A 22414-nucleotide genomic window follows, 5' to 3' on the forward strand; every position below is an offset into this window, starting at 1 on the left:
GAAAGTGGATCTACCTTTAATTTTACCTCACCTGTATCTTTACCTGTCTCACCTTTACCTGTCCTACCTTCACCTGTGTCTCACTAGTGTCTCACCTTTATCTGGGTGATTCTCATGAAACCAGTTTTAAAATGTCTGTAGCAAATTGAGTTACAAAACCAGATTAATCTGCAAAAATCAACTATCATTCTGAGGACCAAAGATGTCTAGTTTTAGGGAAATGGTTTTCTTTTTTATACAATTTTGTACACCCCAAATTCTCATTAGTGTATTACCTACGGATTAAATTCTCGGTTCATTTTTTACAATTTTACTTTAGAAAAACCTAATTATATATTTTTTTTTAAACACCAAATGTGTAGCTGTAGTTTGTCCATAAATCATAAAAATAGTATACTAGTTGTAATTTACATTAAACTATGATATGCATTATGTATAAACACTGTAGCTGTGTTCGAATACTCATATTAACCTCACTAACCTTACTATTTGTGACATAAATTAAGTATGTAGTATGCTTATTGGTCATTGTATGGATATAGATAGCATGCGAAAAGTTCCCGGATGTCATACTACATTCGCTAAAATACGAAGTATACAAGCAGTGGAGACTATTTCCGTGCTTTTAGGGCCCGTAATGCAATTCTTCAGAAAATGGGCGTGGCTTCACAACATTTTCAGATTTGAAGAAAATGGCAGAAAATATGCAGCCAAAGTCCGACGAGAGCGGATACAAATTCATTGCTCTAACTAGTTATGACAAATGTTAAGAAAATGTTGAGCAATGTAATAAAGTAATGACTTTTCAAATAAGTTCAACACGTTATGTTGACTGACAATTTTTTTGCTACGCTTTCCTTATGAACCACATAGCATATCATTACAGCAGTAGGTACCGGTATGTTAGCTAGCTAGCTACCTAAGTTAACGTCAGTTGGCTACTAATACATCAAACTTGCCAGTATATTAACTATCTGCTATCTAAATAACTACCCAACGTTTATTGACTTGCTTATTCACGTCATTCTTATCTTAGCTAAGTGGTATAGTCGTTGTGCGTTCTCAATGGACATTGTTCATTCAGTGCATTCGTAAATTTGCTCTGGCTATCTACTCCGTTTCAGAGCACTCTCGTCTGAGTGTGCCAGAGCGCAGAATAACTAATGAATGTACAAACGCTCAACACCAGTTGAACATGGCCGGTGTCAGTAAACGTCAGTAAAAAAAAAAACGTAATTGAATTGTTGCCAGCAGCACAGTTACAGTCACTGACGCTCTGGATAACATGAAAACAGCCTAACCAGCTCTGCTAGGGAGAGTAAATGGTCAGAGTGAGGTGTTCTCTTATTTGTGTCTGGTAGTAGCTAGCAAGCTAGCCAACGTTAGCCAGTTAGCTTGGGTGCTTGACTACCGTTGTGAGGTCAGAACGCTCGGATCAACCCTACTCCTCCTCCAGAGCGTCCAGTGTGCGCTCTGAACGCTCTGACTTTACGAACACCCAGAGGGCACTCTGAGCGATTGAATTTACAAACACGAAGTCTAGCAAGAGGTTGTATAGCATCAGCATCAACCTCCGCTTCAGGTTTTAAATAAAGTTTTGTTCACCCATGATGCATCATCTAGAGGAGTAGTCCTTAGATGAGCACAAGTTAAGTTAATTTATCCACGTATATGCCTTCAGAATGAGGTTCTTATTCTCCAACACCCCCTTTACCCCACTTGGCCTTCTCATTACCAAAATGGCTAAAAAGATCAAACTGGGAAAAAGTCTGATTAATTGTTATTATAATGTCTTACTTTTTTTTAAAATATATATATTGTTTCAGTGTTATGTTTAACTCCTGCCTTTTCATTAGGGGAGCAATGTTAAAAAATATTAGAAATATTGATTTGTTTATAACTTTTTGGGACTTTGAAAACTGTTACAGTAATGATAATTTTTGGGAAATTGTGGTAAAATGCATAATATCTGATAGAAACACATTAGAATAATTATGAAATAGGTCAATACAGATCCTAATCTCAGTGATTTAAAAGGAAATTCCGTGACAAATTACACTTTATTTTGACAGTTTCGTGAAAATGACCCACCTGTGTCTCACCTTTACCCGTCTCACCTTTACCTGTGTCTCACCTTTACCTGTGTCTCACTCTGTGTCTCACCTTTACCTGTGTTCCACTCTGTGTCTCACCTTTACCTGTGTTTCACACTGTGTCTCACCTGTGTCCACTACAGGTATCGTACGTACCGGAGGCCCAGGTACAAGGTGACCTATAAGATGGTGATGGAGATGGAGTGGATGTGTTGTCATGGTTACTCCGGGGACAACTGCTATGACATTCCAACGGGTACTGGGGACAGCCAGTTCACAGCGGGACGACCCCATGTCACAGAGACCAAATAAAACAATGGAGCTGGGGAGCGGGGAGGAGAGAGTTGGTTTCAACACCTCTCTCACACATCACCTCTGACACAGTTATAAATATAGGGTACATCAGCTTATTTCAATTCCAGAGAACAGTCCGAGTCCATTTGCTTGGATGCGTTCACGCTTGGAAATGTTATAGCCTTGTGGTTCAATACTTGGTTTGGAAAACTCTAATTTAAATAACTCTTAGGGCCAGTTTCCCAGGCACAGATTAAGCCTAGTCCTGGACTAAACAGTGCTTTCAACTGAGAATCTCTGTCTGGGAAAACTGTTAGCTTTGAATGTTGAAACCTTACATAATGTGGAACTACCCCCTAGTCACAACCTGGCCTGGCATGAAGTAATGAACTGCCCCCTAGTCACAGCCTGGCATGAAGTAATGAACTGCCCCCTAGTCACAGCCTGGCATGAAGTAATGAACTGCCCCCTAGTCACAGCCTGGCATGAAGTAATGAACGGCCCCCTAGTCACAGCCTGGCATGAACTAATGAACGTTTGGGGGGGTGAGAAGGGGGGTATATGATGGGGTGTTATTCTATGTATTTACCAGTATGTGGAAGCAGCAGAACTCTTTTATTGTCCAAGTCAAATGGGAGACAGGGTTATAATATTATATACTTTATTGTCCCCCTGTCTCCCTGCTCCAGGTGATGAAGAAAAGATGAGACAGATGGAAGAGACGATCCAGAGGTTGACCAAGGACCTCCATGACATGCAGTCCACCATGACAGGGATGAACTTGAGGCTCCACCACGGAACCAGGTCAGACAACAACAAAAAAACACACACACACCATGAACCAGAGGCTCCACCATGTGTCCAGCAGGTGACACAGAGAGAGTCTTCCTCCCAAATGGCACCCTATCCCCTATATAGTGCACTACTTTTGACCAGGACTTTTGCTCCAGCAATGTGTTAAACGCTCGGTCATGGCGTTCAGCCAAGGTCTGGAACCTTTCCATGAGACCACGAAGCAACACCTTGTGCCTTCTAATGGTGGCTCTTTGGGAGGAGATGGCTCGAGTCTGCTGGGTCAGTCATGGCCAGTTCGTACCATCACGTTTCAGGAGAAGACCCAGATGCAGACAGTGTTGAAGTAACAAAAGTTTATTACAAAAACAGGAAGCAGGCAAAACGACAGGTCAATGGCAGGCAGAGGTCAGTAATCCAGATCAGAGTCCAAAAGGTACAGAACGGCAGGCAGGCTCAGGGTCAGGGCAGGCAGAATGGTCAAAACCGGGAAAACTAGAAAACAGGAACTTGAGAAAGACAGGAGCAAGGGGAAAACCGCTGGTAGGCTTGACGAAACAAAACGAACTGGCAACAGACAAACAGAGAACACAGGTATAAATACACTGGGGATAATGGGGAAGATGGGCGACACCTGGAGTGGGGTGGAGACAATCACAAAGACAGGTGAAACAGATCAGGGTGTGACAGCACTACTTTTGACCCAAAGGGCTCTGGTAGTAGGGAATAGGGTGCGGTTTGGGATGGAGACTAAGAGAGTACCCCACAGTGTTTTACTGCTCCCAAAAGGGACTTTAGGAGCTATAATTAATAACTATTTTTAATAACTATTATTATTAACTATTATTAATAACTATTATTAATAACTATTATTAATAACTATAATTATTATATATTATTAATAACTATTATTAATAACTATTATATATTATATATTATTATTATCTATCATTAATAAAGTTTATTATTAACTATTATTAATATATATTATTATATATGATTAATAACTAGTATCAATAACTATTATTAATAACTATTATCGATAACTATTATTAATAACTATTATTATTAACTATTATTATTAGCTATTATTAATAACTATTATTAATAACTATTATTATTATACAGTGGGGGAAAAAAGTATTTAGTCAGCCACCAATTGTGCAAGTTCTCCCACTTAAAAAGATGAGAAAGGCCTGTAATTTTCATCATAGGTACACGTCAACTATGACAGACAAATTGAGATTTTGTTTCTCCAGAAAATCACATTGTAGGATTTTTAAAGAATTTATTTGCAAATTATGGTGGAAAATAAGTATTTGGTCACCTACAAACAAGCAAGATTTCTGGCTCTTACAGACCTGTAACTTCTTCTTTAAGAGGCTCCTCTGTCCTCCACTCGTTACCTGTATTAATGGCACCTGTTTGAACTTGTTATCAGTATAAAAGACACCTGTCCACAACCTCAAACAGTCACACTCCAAACTCCACTATGGCCAAGACCAAAGAGCTGTCAAAGGACACCAGAAACAAAATTGTAGACCTGCACCAGGCTGTGAAGACTGAATCTGCAATAGGTAAGCAGCTTGGTTTGAAGAAATCAACTGTGGGAGCAATTATTAGGAAATGGAAGACATACAAGACCACTGATAATCTCCCTCGATCTGGGGCTCCACGCAAGATCTCACCCCGTGGGGTCAAAATGATCACAAGAACGGTGAGCAAAAATCCCAGAACCACACGGGGGGACCTAGTGAATGACCTGCAGAGAGCTGGGACCAAAGTAACAAAGCCTACCATCAGTAACACACTACGCCGCCAGGGACTCAAATCCTGCAGTGCCAGACGTGTCCCCCTGCTTAAGCCAGTACATGTCCAGGCCCGTCTGAAGTTTGCTAGAGTGCATTTGGATGATCCAGAAGAGGATTGGGAGGGAATGTCGTATGGTCAGATGAAACCAAAATAGAACTTTTTGGTAAAAACTCAACTCGTCGTGTTTGGAGGACAAAGAATGCTGAGTTGCATCCAAAGAACACCATACCTACTGTGAAGCATGGGGGTGGAAACATCATGCTTTGGGGCAGTTTTTCTGCAAAGGGACCAGGACGACTGATCCGTGTAAAGGAAAGAATGAATGGGGCCATGTATCGTGAGATTTTGAGTGAAAACCTTCTTCCATCAGCAAGGGCATTGAAGATGAAACGTGGCTGGGTCTTTCAGCATGACAATGATCCCAAACACACCGCCCGGGCAACGAAGGAGTGGCTTCGTAAGAAGCATTTCAAGGTCCTGGAGTGGCCTAGCCAGTCTCCAGATCTCAACCCCATAGAACATCTTTGGAGGGAGTTGAAAGTCTGTGTTGCCCAGCGACAGCCCCAAAACATCACTGCTCTAGAGGAGATCTGCATGGAGGAATGGGCCAAAATACCAGCAACAGTGTGTGAAAACCTTGTGACCTGTGTCATTGCCAACAAAGTGTAGATAACAAAGTATTGAGAAACTTTTGTTATTGACCAAATACTTATTTTCCACCATAATTTGCAAATAAATTCATAAAAAATCCTACAATGTGATTTTCTGGATTTTTTAAAATCATTTTGTCTGTCATAGTTGACGTGTACCTATGATGAAAATTACAGGCCTCTCTCATCTTTTTAAGTGGGAGAACTTGCACAATTGGTGGCTGACTAAATACTTTTTTCCCCACTGTATATTATTAATAACTATTATTAATAACTATTATTATATTATATATTATTATTATTATATATAATTAATAACGATAATTATTAACTATTATTAATAACTATTATTATTAAATATTATTATTAGCTATTATTAATAACTATTCTTAATACGTATTATTATTATATATTATTAATACATATTATTAATAACTATTATTATGATATATTATTAATAACTAGTATCGTTAACTATTATTAATAACTATTATCAATAACTATTATCAATAATTATTATTAATAACCATTAGTAATAACTATTATTATTATCTATTATTATTATATATTATTAATAACGATTATTATTAACTATTATTATATATTATTATTATATATTATTAATAACTATTATTATTAACTATTATTAATAACTATTATTAATACTATTATTATTAGCTATTATTAATAACTATTATTATTAACTATTATGATTGACTATTATTAATGGTGGAATGTTGTAAAGAGTGATGGAAACAAATGTCTGATTTATTTTCTACAAATAAACCTGATACTGGTCAAACATAAATACTATGTACAGGACTGATGTCTGGATTGGTTTTTCCCAGCATATCTTATCCAGCATCAATACTTATTTTCAATGTGCTCATAACCTTTATTTTGGACCCCACAGGCCAGGCCTGAACGGAGGCAGGACCCCTGCAGACACGGCCCAGCCTATGAAGGAGACCCACAGCATTCAGACCAAGCTTGACCAACTGGACAATCGCACACAGGTACACACACGCACACACGCTTGCACGCAGGCACACACACACGCACACACTCATACATAATTTCTGTGTAAACGAACAATAAAAGCTCCTCTCCTCTCCTCTCAGGTCCACGACCAGACCCTGCTGTCCATCAACAAGCACCTGGTCAACGGTAACGGAGGTTCCCGTGGCAACAAGCTGGAGGGGGCTGTCACAGGCAAGATGAACGCCATGAAGGAGGAGATCCTCGGGGAGCTGGAGAGGAGGGTCAGTCTGTCGTGCTCCTCCTGCCAGAGCGGGGTGGAGGACATGAGGAGGCAGCAGAAGAGTGACCAGGAGAGGATCAGGTATGGAGGAATATTACTGCCAACAACACAAATTGAATCTGAATTCAATCATATTGAATTAGGATTTAGAAATTAGATTTAATTGCCTGTGTATCAAGTTGACAACCTGCAATGTCAAGGCAATACAAGTTAAACAAATATTGAATTCAGTTAAAATTATTTGTTGGAATTAATGGCACCCCATATCTAGTGCTCTGGAGAAGCTGCTGCCCTCCATGGACCAACATTATCGCCACAACATGGGCGTCCCCAGGAGGGAGATGGAGCGCACCCAGGGCTGCTGCAACACCCTCACTGAGCTGGGCAGGAGTTGAAGGTTAACACCGCCTCACAAGGCTATGACGTCATCAAAGGGCGCTTGGACAAGGAGCTGGGTGGGGGGTTCGGGCAGCGGAGGAGGAGGAGGAGGAGGAGGAGAGAAAGGAGGGAGGACGAAGGTGATGGAGAAGCTGAACAGTAGACTGAGGAGGGAGGTGGAGAGGAGGCTGAACAACACCGTGAGGAAGACAGAGCAGAAGTGCACCAACACAGGAAACATCATGAATGACAACCTGCAGAGAGAGGTCACCGCCGTCCGCAACATGGTCCTCAGCTGCATGGACGACCACGGATACAGGATAGGCAAGGTAGATAGATATATCATGACTAATGTTTTGCAGCTCTGTGCATAGGCCTACATTAAAAACATATGTTGGAATGGGGTTAAGGCCCTGCGACAGACTAGTGTTCTGTCCAGGGGTTGTACTTGTACCACCCCTCTTCACTGTCAAACGCTCCCTAAAACACTTTAGCGAGCAGGCCTTCCTAATTGACCTGGCCCAGGTATCCTGGATGGATATCGATCTCATTCCGTCAGTAGAGGATGCCTGGTTGTTCTTTAAAAGTGCTTTCCTCTCAATCTTAAATAAGCATGCCCCATTCAAAAAAATCATAACTAAGAACAGATATAGCCCCTGGTTCTCCTCAGACTTGACTGCCCTTGACCAGCACAAAAACATCCTGTGGCGTACTGCATTAGCATCGAATAGCCCCCGCGATATGCAACTTTTCAGGGAAGTTAGGAACCAATATACATAAGCAGTTAGGAAAGCAAAGGCTAGCTTTTTCAAACAGAAGTTTGCATCCTGTAGCACTAACTCCAAAAAGTTTTGGGACACTGTAAAGTCCATGGAGAATAAGAGCACCTCCTCCCAGCTCACCACTGCAATGAGGCTAGGAAACACTATCACCACCGATAAATCTACAATAATCGAGAATTTCAACAAGCATTTTGCTACGGCTGGCCATGCTTTCCACCTGGCTACCACTACCCCGGCCACCAGCTCTGCACCCTCTGCTGCAACTTGCCCATGCCCCCCCAGCTTCTCCTTCACACAAATTCAGACAGCTGATGTTCTGAAAGAGCTGTAAAATCTGGTCCCCTACAAATAATCTGGGCTAGACAATCTAGACCCTTTCTTTCTAAAAATAGCCACCGAAATTGTCGCAACCCCTATTACTAGCCTGTTCAACCTCTCTTTCGTAACGTCTGAGATCCCCAGAGATTGGAAAGCTGCCGCGGTCAACCCCCTCTTCAAAGGGGGTGACACTCTAGATCCAAACTGTTACAGACCTATATCCATCCTGCCCTGCATTTCGAAAGTTTTTGAAAGCCAAGTTAACAAACAGATCACCGACCATTTGAATCCCACCGTACCTTCTCCGCTATGCAATCCGGTTTCGAGCTGGTCATGGGTGCACCTCAGCCACGCTCAAGGTCCTAAACGATATTATAACCGCGATCGATAATAGACAGTACTGTGCAGCTGTCTTCATCGACCTGGCCAAGGCTTTCGACTCTGTCAACCACCGCATTCTTATTGGCAGACTAAATAGCCTTGGTTTCTCAAATGACTGCCTCGCCTGGTTCACCAACTACTTCTCAGATAGAGTTCAATGTGTCAAATCAGAGGGCCTGTTGTCTGGACCTATGGCAGTCTCTATGGGGGTGCCACAGGGTTCAATTCTTGGGCCGACTCTTTTCTCTGTGTATATCAATGGTGTCGCTCTTGCTGCTGGTGACTCTCAGATCCACCTCTACGCAGACAACACCATTTTGTATACATCTGGCCTTTCATTGGACACTGTGTTAACAAACCTCCAAACGAGCTTCAATGCCATACAACACTCCTTCCGTAGCCTCCAACTGCTCTTAAACACTAGTAAAACTAAATGCATGCTCTTCAACCGAACGCTGCTGGCACCCGCCCACCCGACTAGAATCACTACTCTCGGCGGGTCTGACCTAGAGTATGTGGACAACTACAAATACCTAGGTGTCAGGTTAGACTGTAAACTCTCCTTCCAGACTCACATTAAGCATCTCTAATCCAAAGTTAAATCTAGAATCGGCTTCCTATTTCGCAACAAAGCCTCGTTCACTCATGCTGCCAAACATGCCCTCGTAAAACTGACTATCCTACCGATCCTTGACTTCGGCGATGTCATTTACAAAATAGCCTCCAACACTCTACTCAGCAAATTGGATGTAGTCTATCACAGTGCCATCCGTTTTGTCACCAAAGCCCCATATACTACCCACCACTGTGACCTGTACACTCTTGTTGGCTGGTCCTCACTACATATTCGTCGCCAAACCCACTGGCTCCAGGCCATCCATAAATCACTGCTAGGCAAATCTCCACCTTATCTTAGCTCATTGGTCACCATAGCAACACCCACCCGTAGTATGCACTCCAACAGGTATATCTCACTGGTCATCCCCAAAGCCAACACCTCCTTTGGCCGCCATTCTCTGCTGCCAATGACTGGAACAAACTGCAAAAATCTCTGAAGCTGGAGACTCTTATCTCCCTCACTAACTTTAAGCATCAGTTGTCAGAGCACCTTACCGATCACTGCACCTGTACACAGCCCTTCTGAAATTAGCCTACTATATTTATTTCTCAACTTTCCGAATATTAAGCACATTGCTTCTCTTTACAACAGGAGTATAGCCTACCTGGCTTATTTCTATAACCACCCCTGTTGTACAGGTTTACTACCCATTATTAGTTATAACCACCCCTGTTGTATAGGTTTACTACCCATTATTAGTTATAACCACCCCTGTTGTATAGGTTTACTACCCATTATTAGTTATAACCACCCCTGTTGTATAGGTTTACTACCCATTATTAGCTATAACCACCCCTGTTGTACAGGTTTACTACCCATTATTAGCTATTACCACCCCTGTTGTACAGGTTTACTACCCATTATTTCTATAACCAACCCTGTTGTATAGGTTTACTACCCATTATTAGCTATAACCACCCCGGTTGTACAGGTTTACTACCCATTATTAGCTATAACCACCCCTGTTGTATAGGTTTACTACCCATTATTAGCTATAACCACCCCGGTTGTACAGGTTTATTTCCCATTATTAGTTATAACCACCCCTGTTGTATAGGTTTACTACCCATTATTAGTTATAACCACCCCTGTTGTATAGGTTTACTACCCATTATTAGCTATAACCACCCCGGTTGTACAGGTTTACTACCCATTATTAGCTATTACCACCCCTGTTGTACAGGTTTACTACCCATTATTTCTATAACCACCCCTGTTGTATAGGTTTACTACCCATTATTAGCTATAACCACCCCGGTTGTACAGGTTTACTACCCATTATTAGCTATAACCACCCCTGTTGTATAGGTTTACTACCCATTATCAGCTATAACCACCCCGGTTGTACAGGTTTACTACCCATTATTTCTATAACCACCCCTGTTGTATAGGTTTACTACCCATTATTAGCTATAACCACCCCAGTTGTACAGGTTTACTACCCATTATTTCTAAAACCACCCCTGTTGTACAGGTTTACTACCCTGAATGACTCAGTGAAGGGGCTGGGTCGTGCAGTTCAAAGGCATGGGAACACCCTCACAGACCTGGGCTCTACCAAGGATAACATCCTTTCTGAGGTTAGAAATACTTGTATTGTCTGTTCTTCACAGAAGTGTACTTTAAGTACAGAAAGTACACTGCAGTTGCATTGTTTGCAGACAGACAATTGCATCAGACATCAGTGGTGGTCGGTGCCTTATTTCTATTACAGCATATTGGATGACAGTCATTCGTATTCCATTCACCCAGTTCAATGTAACATCGATAGGTTTAGGCTACTACATGATACTAGAATTTTCCCTATACCCATCATGAGATTGCTACAACCTTCGAATTAAAGTTTACAACGTAGGTGCACAGGTCGAGAGACATTTTTTTTTGTAATCAAGGTGAGTGATGGACAGTGAGTAACCCATTCAGTACCGCCTTGTACACGCTTGCTTGCATCTACAGTTGAAGTCGGAAGTTTACATACACCTTAGCCAAATACATTTAAACTCAGTTTTTCCACAATTCCTGACATTTAATCCTAGTAAAAATGCCCTGTCTTAGGTCAGTTAGGATCACCACTTTATTTTAAGAATGTGAAATGTCAGAATAATAGTAGAGAGAATGATTTATTTCAGCTTTTATTTATTTCATCACATTCCCAGTGGGTCAGAAGTTTACATACACTCAATTAGTATTTGGTAGCATTGCCTTTAAATTGTTTAACTTGGGTCAAACGTTTCGGGTAGCCTTCCACAAGCTTCCCACAATAAGTTGGGTGAATTTTGGCCCATTCCTCCTGACAGAGCTGGTGTAACTGAGTCAGGTTTGTAGGCCTCCTTGCTCGCACACGCTTTTTCAGTTCTGCCCACAAATTTTCTATAGGATTGAGGTCAGGGCTTTGTGATGGCCACTCCAATACCTTGACTTTGTTGTCCTTAAGCCATTTTGCCACAACTTTGGAAGTATGCTTGGGGTCATTGTTCATTTGGAAGACCCATTTGCGACCAAACTTTAACTTCCTGACTGATGTCTTGAGATGTTGGTTCAATATTTCCACATAATTTTCCTTCCTCATGATGCCATCTATTTTGTGAAGTGCACCAGTCCCTCCTGCAGCAAAGCACCACCACAGCATGATGCTGCCACCCCTGTGTTTCACGGTTGGGATGGTGTTCTTCTACTTGCAAGCGTCCCCCTTTTTCCTCCAAACATAATGATGGTCATCATGGCCAAACAGTTCTATTTTTGTTTAATCAGACCAGAGGACATTTCTCCAAAAAGTATGATCTTTGTCCCCATGTGCAGTTGCAAACCGTAGTCTGGCTTTTTTATGGCGGTTTTGGAGCAGTGGCTTCTTCCTTGCTGAGCGGCCTTTCAGGTTATGTCGATATAGGACTCGTTTTACTGTGGATATCGATACTTTTGTACCTGTTTCCTCCAGCATCTTCACAAGGTCCTTTGCTGTTGTTCTGCGATTGATTTGCACTTTTTGCACCAAAGTACGTTCATCTCTAGGAGACAGAACGCGTCTCCTTCCTGAGCGGTATGACGGCTGCGTGGTCCCATGGTGTTTATACTTGCGTACTATTGTTTATACAGATGAACGTGGTACCTTCAGGCATTTGGAAATTGCTCCCAAGGATGAACCAGACTTGTTGTCACGCCCTGGCTCTGGGGACACTGTTATGTTGAGCCAGGGTGTGTAGATCTATGTTCCCTATTTCTATGTTGGCCTGAGTGACTCCCAATCAGAGGCAACGAGTGTCAGCTGTTTGCTGGTTGTCTCTGATTGGGAGCCATATTTAAACTGTCGGTTTTTCCTTTGGTTTTGTGGGTTCTTGTTTCAAGTTGGTTTAGTTTGACCGTGAACTGTCACGTTACCGTCTTTGTTGTTTTGATCGTGTTTTCGCTCAATAAAGAGTATGTTTGCCTGGCAACGCTGCGCCTTGGTCCTCATCTGTTCCTGACTGATCGTGACAGAAGAACCCACCAAAACTGGACCAAGCAGCGAGTCGAGGAGCCATCACCAGGGAAATCCCTAGCAGATCTCCGTGGCAGCCTCGACTGGGTCAAGCCGAGTGAAGAGCGGAGAGAGTGGACTTGGGAACAATGGATTAAGAGTCTCGACTGGGCCAAGCCAAGTGAAGAGCAGAGAGGTTGGACTTTGAAGCAGTGGGGTGAGAGTCTGGCGAGAACTAGGGAGGCCTGGTCCACGGGGAGGAGAGAACCCCAGAAAATTTTTAGGGGGGGGCTCACGACGTGGACTGACGGGGGCAGCAGGATGCCGCGATGGAGCGGTCCAGCGGGGTGTGCAGAGGAGGCCGCCAGGTTAAGGGGGCCACTGGTCACAGAGGAGAGGGAAAGTGTGGAGGCACGGCGAGAGGTACTGGGGTGTGTTACCAGTCCGGTCCGGCCCGTTCCTGATCCCTGCGTAGGGCCAGTGGTGTGTGTCCCCAGTACGGTCCGGCCTGTTCCTGTTCCTCGCATCGAGCCTGTGGTGCGTGTCGTCAGCCCGGCCCGGCCTGTTCCTGCTCCCCGCACCGAACCTGTGGTGCGCGTCGCCAGCCCGGTCCGGCCTGTTCCTGCTCCCCGCACCAAGTCTGGGGTGCGTTTCGTCAGCCCTGTCCGGCCCGTTCCTGCTCTCCGCACCAAGTCTGTGGTGCGCGTCGCCAGCCCGGTCCGGCCTGTTCCTGCTCCCCGACCAAGCCAATGGTGCGCGTCGCCACCCGGCCCGGCCTGTTCCTGCTCCCCGCACCAAACCTGTGGTGCGCGTCGCCAGCCCGGTCCGGCCTGTTCCTGCTCCCCGCACCAAACCTGTGGTGCGTTTGCGTCAGCCCTGTCCGGCCCGTTCCTGCTCTCCGCACCAAGTCTGTGGTGCGCGTCGCCAACCGGTCCGGCCTGTTCCTGCTCCCCGCACCAAGTCTGTGGTGCGCGTCGCCAACCGGTCCGGCCCGTTCCTGCTCTACGCATCAAGTCTGTGGTGCGGCGTCGCCAGCCCAGTCCGGCCCATTCCTGCTCCACGCACCAAGCCAGGGGTGCGTATCATCAGCCGGTCCGGCTTGTTGCTACTCCACGCACAAGCCAGGGGTGCGCATCGTCAGCCGGTCCGGTCCATTCTTGCTCCACGCACCAAGCCAGGGTGTGTATCGTCAGCCCGGTCCGGCCAGTTGCTACTCCACGCACCAAGCCAGGGGTGCGCATCGTCAGCCCGGTCCGGTCCGTTCCTGTTCCACGCACCAAGCCAGGGTGCGTGTCGTCAGTCGGCTCCGGCCAGCGGGGCCGAGACCCGGACCAGGGGTACTTTGGGGGTTGGAGAGGAAGTGGGGATCGGGCCCAGAGCCGGATCCGCCGCCAAGGCGGAGTGCCCACCCGGTCCCTCCCCTGTGGTATGTAGTTGGCTCGGTCGGAGTCCGCGCCTTTAGGGGGTGGTCTGTCACGCCCTGGCTCTGGGGACACTGTTATGTTGAGCCAGGGTGTGCAGATCTATGTTCCCTATTTCTATGTTGGCCTGAGTGACTCCCAATCAGAGGCAACGAGTGTCAGCTGTTTGCTGGTTGTCTCTGATTGGGAGCCATATTTAAACTGTCGGTTTTTCCTTTGGTTTTGTGGGTTCTTGTTTCAAGTTGGTTTAGTTTGACCGTGAACTGTCACGTTACCGTCTTTGTTGTTTTGATCGTGTTTTCGCTCAATAAAGAGTATGTTTGCCTGCAACGCTGCGCCTTGGTCCTCATCTGTTCCTGACGATCGTGACACTTGTGGAGGTCTACAATTTTTTTTCTGAGGTCTTGGCTGATTTCTTTGTATTTTTCCATGATGTCAAGCAAAGAGGCACTGAGTTTGAAGGTAGGCCTTGAAATACATCCACAGGTACATTTACATTACATTTACGTCATTTAGCAGACGCTCTTATCCAGAGCGACTTACAAATAGGTGCATTCACCTTATAGCCAGTGGGATAACCACTTTACAATGTGTTTTTAAATTATTATTATTATTATTATTATTATTATTATTTTTTATTTTTATTTTTATTTTTACACCTCCAATTGACTCAAATTATGTCAATTAGCCTATCAGAAGCTTCTAAAGCCATGACATCATTTTCTAGATTTTTCCAAGCTGTTTAAAGGCACAGTCAACTTAGTGTATGTAAACTTCTGACCCACTGGAATTGTGATACAGTGAATAATCTGTCTGTAAACAATTGTTGGACAAATTACTTGTGTCATGCTGTTACGTGTGACGTGTTTTTCTTTCTCCCCATTTTCCTGTGTAGTCTGTCTGTGTGTTCGGGGCATTACAGGTGTGCTGAGTTGCGGCTGACGATGGTGGGCGTGGCTTCGGTCCGGAGTCCTGGCAGCTGTAGCTGATTGACGAGAGTATACCTGTTTGCCGTGTGAGCTCGAAGAGGGGGGGAGAGGACAATTGTTGTTTGGCTGTTTGGGTATTGGTTGTTTTAATTTATCTTTGTTTGTGTGCCAGCCGGTCCTCCTGATGTACTCCACCCTACCTAGGTCCTGGAGAAGGGGAAAGGTAGATCTGCCCATGGGTGTACATTCACACGTAGATAACCCATTGTTTTACACACTAGGGTAGCCAGGTGGGTGTCACCTCTGTATTTTTGGTAAACAGGTAGGAAAGTGGGTTAGGGTTTAGAGTGTGATAGGAAGGATTAGGTGTGTAGAAGAGGAGGGACCTTTTGTTTATTTTCATTACTTGGACCCTGTTCCCAAATATTCCCTTCTCTTACCTTCCCTGGTTTGTTTGATAGATGTTTTGTTTCCTTACTGTTTCTTTATGGGTTTTGTATATTTTGTTTAAGTACATTACTAAACGTCCCCCGAGGGCTAACATTGAGTTCTGGTTGTTGTGTCTGGTTATTTTAGTTCATTACACCCCACATTTCTTCCCCATCCATCTAGTTTACCTTGTGTGCGCAGGCACAGGCATTTACGTCTCCTCCTCAGTCGAACTACATACGAGGGGAGAACGTAACACATGCACAAAGTAGATGTCCTAACCGACTTGCCAAAACTATAGTTTGTTAAAAAATAAATGTGTGGAGTGGTTGAAAAACAAGTTTTAATGACTCCAACCTAAGTGTATGTAAACTTCTGACTTCAACTGTAGCTGATCTAGCCTGCAATCAGTAGTCCAAACAGTTGCAAACAAGTTTCTATTGGACAAATTCAGGTATGTTTATTCCTGTTTCATTCCGTTTCCTTACGTTTATGAAACGTTTTAACAGAATCGGCGGAATGAACACACCCCTGATCACCCCCAAACACAGTTCACTTTCATAGCAGCCACATACAAACAGCATGATCTTTTTGCTCGTTGTATAATTCCTTCTCGCATCAATGCGCTATTCTGTGACCAGGTGAAAAAACCTTTCCAAGCCAAACCTTCATACCATAGCCGCTAACCGCTAAACAAAACCTACATTGTTGTCACCATATTAGCTAACGTCATAGTCAACATAGCTACTAGAACAACTAACGTGTTAGTAAACCCGCTACAATCATGCAGTACAACTATTGTCTTTCTCTCTCTTTGAGTCATTACTCACCACATTTTAAGCACTGCAGTGCTAGCTAGCTGTAGCTTATGCTTTCAGTACTAGATTTATTCTCTGATCCTTTGATTGGGTGGACAACATGTCAGTTCATGCTGCAAGAGCTCTGATAGGTTGGAGAACGTTCTCTGGAAGTTGTCATAATTACTGTGTAAGTCTATGGAAGGGGGTAATAACCATGAGCCTCCTAGGTATTTTATTGAAGTCAATGTACCCAGAGGAGGACGGAAGCTAGCTGTCCTCCGGCTACTCCATGGTGCTACCCCAGAGAGTACTGTTGAGGTTACGGTAGACCTTCATTTCAAAACAGTATGTTTTATTATTTGGTGACGTGAATATATTTAGTATAGTTTTATCTAAAAATAACTTTTTTAATGTTTCACTATTTTTATTTTTATGAAATTCACTGAAGAGGATGGTCCTCCCCTTCCTCCTTTGAGGAGCCTCCACTGTCAGACATACAGTCATGATAAACACATTCAGCTAGACTGGTTACCAGTCTTTGTTAGCTAACGTTCCATTCCTTACCACTCCTGTCATTTGGGGGGGTACTGTCACGGTTTCGGCCGAGGCTGCTCCTCCTCCTTGTTCGGGCAGGCTTTGGCGGTCGTCGTCTCCGGAGTACTAGCTGCCACCGTTCGTTGTTGTCTATGTTTGATTGGTTTGGTCTGTTTAGTACACCTGTTCATGTTTAGTGTTGATTAGGTGTCCTATAAGTTCTCGTTGTTTCTGTTATGTGTTGTGTGTAATTGTTTTTCCCGTCTGTTTTGGTGTTCTTCGTTTGTTTGGACAGACGCTTATATTTACCGTCGCACATTTGTTTCGTGCGTAGTCGGGTTTTGTATTTTACGCACTGTCGCGTATTGTTCGCCTCCGGGTTAGTTTGACCCGTTATTTTTGTGCTTTTCCAGTAAAGGCAAGTTTGACTGAGCTCCTGTGTCCTGCACTTGATTCCACACCACATTCGCATCAGAATCCTTGACAGGTAGTTGGAAACAACAGCAATATTTTCCATGACAACAAGAACAACAACAGAAAATGGCGCTAGGACCTGCTGCGATCATTCCCTTGTGAGAAGGCAGAGTCAAAGCAAGATAATGTTGTCAACGCAAGATAATGTTGTCAACGCCAGATAATGTTGTCAACGCAAGATAATGTTGTCAATGCAAGATAATGTTGTCAACGCAAGATAATGTTGTTCAAAGTGGCTAGAGAGGGAAACAATGATGCAGAAAATATGAGCCTACAAGAACCAATCAAACTTTTGCTTCAGTTGCATCCAATTAATGAGAGGAAAGAAATGGCACCTGTCATCATTCCTCGTACATACAGTGTATTCGGAAAGTATTCAGGCACCTTCACTTTTTCCACATTTTGTTACGTTACAGCCTTATTCTAAAATTGATAAAATAAGTTTTTTTCCTCATCACATTACCGTATAATGACAAAGCGAAAACTGGTTTTTATGTTTGCAAATGTATTAAAAATTAAAAACAGAAATACCTTATTTACATAAGTATTGTGATGTCACGAGAGGCTGTGTCCTGGAGGGACGTTACATCCCCCTGAGGTGGCTGCAAACCCAGACAGCTATGGCTCCATCTGCTGGTATGGTCGGGAACTCCACCCCTCTATGGCCAATCTTCCCACGCAGCTGAAACAAATGAGGAGCTGATGAGCTGAAGGTTTGGGGAAGGGAAGAGACACAGTCTCCAACCTGGGCTCTCTGGAGGACAAGAGGGCTGCACGTCCACTTCCATGAGGAATATAAGGATTTGGAGATACTTACCTTTGGGAAATACTCACCTTTGGATATATGCACCTGTGGAAATACGTGAGAGACATTTGGAAGGACTTTTTGCTGGGTTGGCCACTAGCTGCAACGTGGACTACAGTAAGGCTGGGGAAAAGTTATCTGAGCGAGTGAGAATTATGATTCTGGATGTGGAAGAGACATCCCTGAACGGTTAACCCTTAAAGAGCCACAAGAGAACAGAATTTTGTTATATTTTCGTTAATTTCCCAAGACCTATAATAAAATCCTTGTTTTGTTTGAACCTTGTCTCCTTGCACTACTTGAGCAATCCCGCTGAAAGCTGTGTAGCCTCTCGTGACGTCACAGATGGTGGAGAATACAGGCACGCTCAAGCGTTAATAGTGCATGTCAGAGGAGGATACCGAAGGTTTGATCACCCAGTTTTCCAAGTTGGCCGTAGGCTCCCCGCCCGACTGAAATGGAGGACATATTGAAAGCCCTTGTTGCTGGCCAGCAAGCCCAGATGCAAGCAAACGTGGCTCTCTTGGAGGAGCAAAAGAAAGCCAACCTTCTGAAGGCAGAGGAATTGCAGTTGCAGAGACAGAGGGTTGTCCAAAATACCCGCCCAATAAAGGCAAGTGACTTTATATCTAAGATGGGAGCTACCGATGACATTGAGGCATACCTGCATGCATTTGAGGCCACGGCCACTAGGGAAGCCTGGCCCAAGCAACAGTGGGTTGGTCTGTTAGCCCCCTTTCTAACCGGGGAATCGCTGAATGCTGTCCGGGACCTGGGCCCTGACCAGGTTACTGACTATGATGCCCTGAAGTCTGAGATCCTCAGCAGATATGGACTCACAAAGTTTGGTATGGCCCAGCGCTTTCACGGCTGGACCTTCCAACCAGACCAACCTCCTCGGGCGCAGATGCATGAACTTGTCCGAATCGCAAGGAAATGGCTGGATCCGCAGAGGAATACAGCAGCGGCGGTGGTGGAGGCCGTTGTGGTGGATCGTTACCTCACGCGCCCCTGCCTTATGAGGCAAAACGGTTCATCAGTCAACAGGACTTGACCACGGCTGATCTGACCGTGGAAGCTGTGGAAAAGTACCAGGCCACAGCGGAGATGCTGAATGCTTCCCGAAAAGACCCCAGGAGTGCGGCCCCACCACAAATGGGAAGAACCCGTCCAAAGGACCCCAAGGTCTCGAACCCAGCCACGTCAGGACTTATCCCGGCTCCAGGGGGAGCCAGAAACCAGGCGGGTCCAAGAAGAGTACACCAGGAGGGGGAAACTCGACAGTGTTACCGGTGTGGGGAGATGGGACATATCTCCTGGCAGTGTGGGAAACCAGCCGATGAACCTATGCCCACTGCGGAGTCCTCCAGCTCAGCACCCACACACCGTTTTGCCTCGCTCTTGGGAGTCGTAGATGGCGGCCCAGATCGACCCCCCCACCTGCCCGATAACTGTGAATCACCATGATGTGGAGGCCTTACTGGATTCTGGTAGCCGGGCCACCCTGGTGCGTAAGGATTTGGTGGGCCCAACGTGTCTGACCCCGGGGAAAGTCCTCCCAGTTTCCTGTGTCCATGGGGACACCAGAGAATACCCCATTACTGAACTTACAATGACCAGCACACGGGGAACCATACACACGACGGCGGGGTGGTTGATTCCCTCCCCGTCCCTGTCCTAATTGGACGAGACTGCCCAGCCTTTTACCCACTCTGGAGAGAGTCTCAGGAGAGGATAACCCGAGTACCTCGGAAACGGAGAGGCAAGACTCATCCTGGGAAGGCTCCGGTGCAATCCTCCGAGTTACTCACTCCCGCCCGGGCTCTGATAGGGATGGCAGGTGCCCAGACCGACACCGAGACTGGTCCGGATACGGGAGAAGAGAACGCAGCCCAGGAAAGTGCTCCGTTCTCCAGTGAAGAAGACGTCCCAGGCACCCAAGAGCTTCCCCCTCTCACAGGCCAGTATGGTACGGCTCAATTACAAGATCCTACTCTTGCAAATGCCTTAAGAAATGTGCAGGTATTAGAAGGTGTAGTGTTAGGTGATAAGACAAACCCTACTTACCCCCATTTCGCAGTAAACCGGGGGTTAGTATATCAGATAGTCAAGAAAAATGATGAAGTGCATGAACAGCTCCTCGTGCCACAGCCCTATCGGGCCACAGTACTCAACCTAGCACACACACACCCGCTAGGGGCCCACTTGGGGGTAGAGAAGACTAAGGAAAGAATCATGCAACGTTTCTTTTGGCCAGGAGTACACAAAGAGATAGAGAACTACTGCCGTAGTTGCCCTGAGTGTCAGCAGGTTGCGCCAAAGCCCACATATAGAAACCCGCTCATTCCCTTGCCCATTATCGAAACTCCTTTTGAGAGGATTGGATTAGACATAGTCGGGCCCTTACCGAAAAGTTCCAGGGGACATCAATACATTCTGGTCATTCTGGACTATGCATCCCGGTACCCGGAGGCCATTCCGCTGAGGAAGGCTACATCCAGACAAATCGCCAAGGAGTTGTTCCGTCTCTCAACTAGTCTGGGAATCCCAAAAGAGATATTGACGGACCAAGGGACTCCATTCATGTCCAGAGTGATGAAAGAACTCTGTGCTTTACTGAAAATCAAACAGCTGAGAACCTCGGTCTACCACCCCCAGACAGATGGCCTAGTCGAACGTTTTAACAAAACACTAAAATCCATGCTGCGGAAAGCGGTAGGGGAAGATGGGCGCAACTGGGATCAGCTGTTACCCTACATACAGTGGGGAAAAAAAGTATTTAGTCAGCCACCAATTGTGCAAGTTCTCCCACTTAAAAAGATGAGAGAGGCCTGTAATTTTCATCATAGGTACACGTCAACTATGACAGACAAAATGAGAAAAAAAAATCCAGAAAATCACATTGTAGGATTTTTCATGAATTTATTTGCAAATTATGGTGGAAAATAAGTATTTGGTCAATAACAAAAGTTTCTCAATACTTTGTTATATACCCTTTGTTGGCAATGACACAGGTCAAACGTTTTCTGTAAGTTTTCACAAGGTTTTCACACACTGTTGCTGGTATTTTGGCCCATTCCTCCATGCAGATCTGCTCTAGAGCAGTGATGTTTTGGGGCTGTCGCTGGGCAACACGGACTTTCAACTCCCTCCAAAGATTTTCTATGGGGTTGAGATCTGGAGACTGGCTAGGACACTCCAGGACCTTGAAATGCTTCTTACGAAGCCACTCCTTCGTTGCCCGGGCGGTGTGTTTGGGATCATTGTCATGCTGAAAAGACCCAGCCACGTTTCATCTTCAATGCCCTTGCTGATGGAAGGAGGTTTTCACTCAAAATCTCACGATACATGGCCCCATTCATTCTTTCCTTTACACGGATCAGTAGTCCTGGTCCCTTTGCAGAAAAACAGCCCCACAGCATGATGTTTCCACCCCCATGCTTCACAGTAGGTATGGTGTTCTTTGGATGCAACTCAGCATTCTTTGTCCTCCAAACACGACGAGTTGAGTTTTTACCAAAAAGTTATATTTTGGTTTCATCTGACCATATGACATTCTCCCAATCCTCTTCTGGATCATCCAAATGCACTCTAGCAAACTTCAGACGGGCCTGGACATGTACTGGCTTAAGCAGGGGGACACGTCTGGATTTGAGTCCCTGGCGGCGTAGTGTGTTACTGATGGTAGGCTTTGTTACTTTGGTCCCAGCTCTCTGCAGGTCATTCACTAGGTCCCCCCGTGTGGTTCTGGGATTTTTGCTCACCGTTCTTGTGATCATTTTGACCCCACGGGGTGAGATCTTGCGTGGAGCCCCAGATCGAGGGAGATTATCAGTGGTCTTGTATGTCTTCCATTTCCTAATAATTGCTCCCACAGTTGATTTCTTCAAACCAAGCTGCTTACCTATTGCAGATTCAGTCTTCCCAGCCTGGTGCAGGTCTACAATTTTGTTTCTGGTGTCCTTTGACAGCTCTTTGGTCTTGGCCATAGTGGAGTTTGGAGTGTGACTGTTTGAGGTTGTGGACAGGTGTCTTTTATACTGATAACAAGTTCAAACAGGTGCCATTAATACAGGTAACGAGTGGAGGACAGAGGAGCCTCTTAAAGAAGAAGTTACAGGTCTGTGAGAGCCAGAAATCTTGCTTGTTTGTAGGTGACCAAATACTTATTTTCCACCATCATTTGCA

The 22414-nt window shown here is 44.9% G+C and overlaps 1 pseudogene; it reads left to right on the plus strand.

Moving 5' to 3' along the window:
- The first annotated feature begins 1195 nt into the window (after positions 1-1195).
- LOC121548652 overlaps positions 1196-22414 on the plus strand; it is a 30215-nt pseudogene continuing 8996 nt past the window's right edge.

The sequence above is a fragment of the Coregonus clupeaformis genome, chromosome 33 (genome assembly GCF_020615455.1).
Source record: "Coregonus clupeaformis isolate EN_2021a chromosome 33, ASM2061545v1, whole genome shotgun sequence".
Classification (NCBI taxonomy): Eukaryota; Metazoa; Chordata; class Actinopteri; order Salmoniformes; family Salmonidae; genus Coregonus; species Coregonus clupeaformis.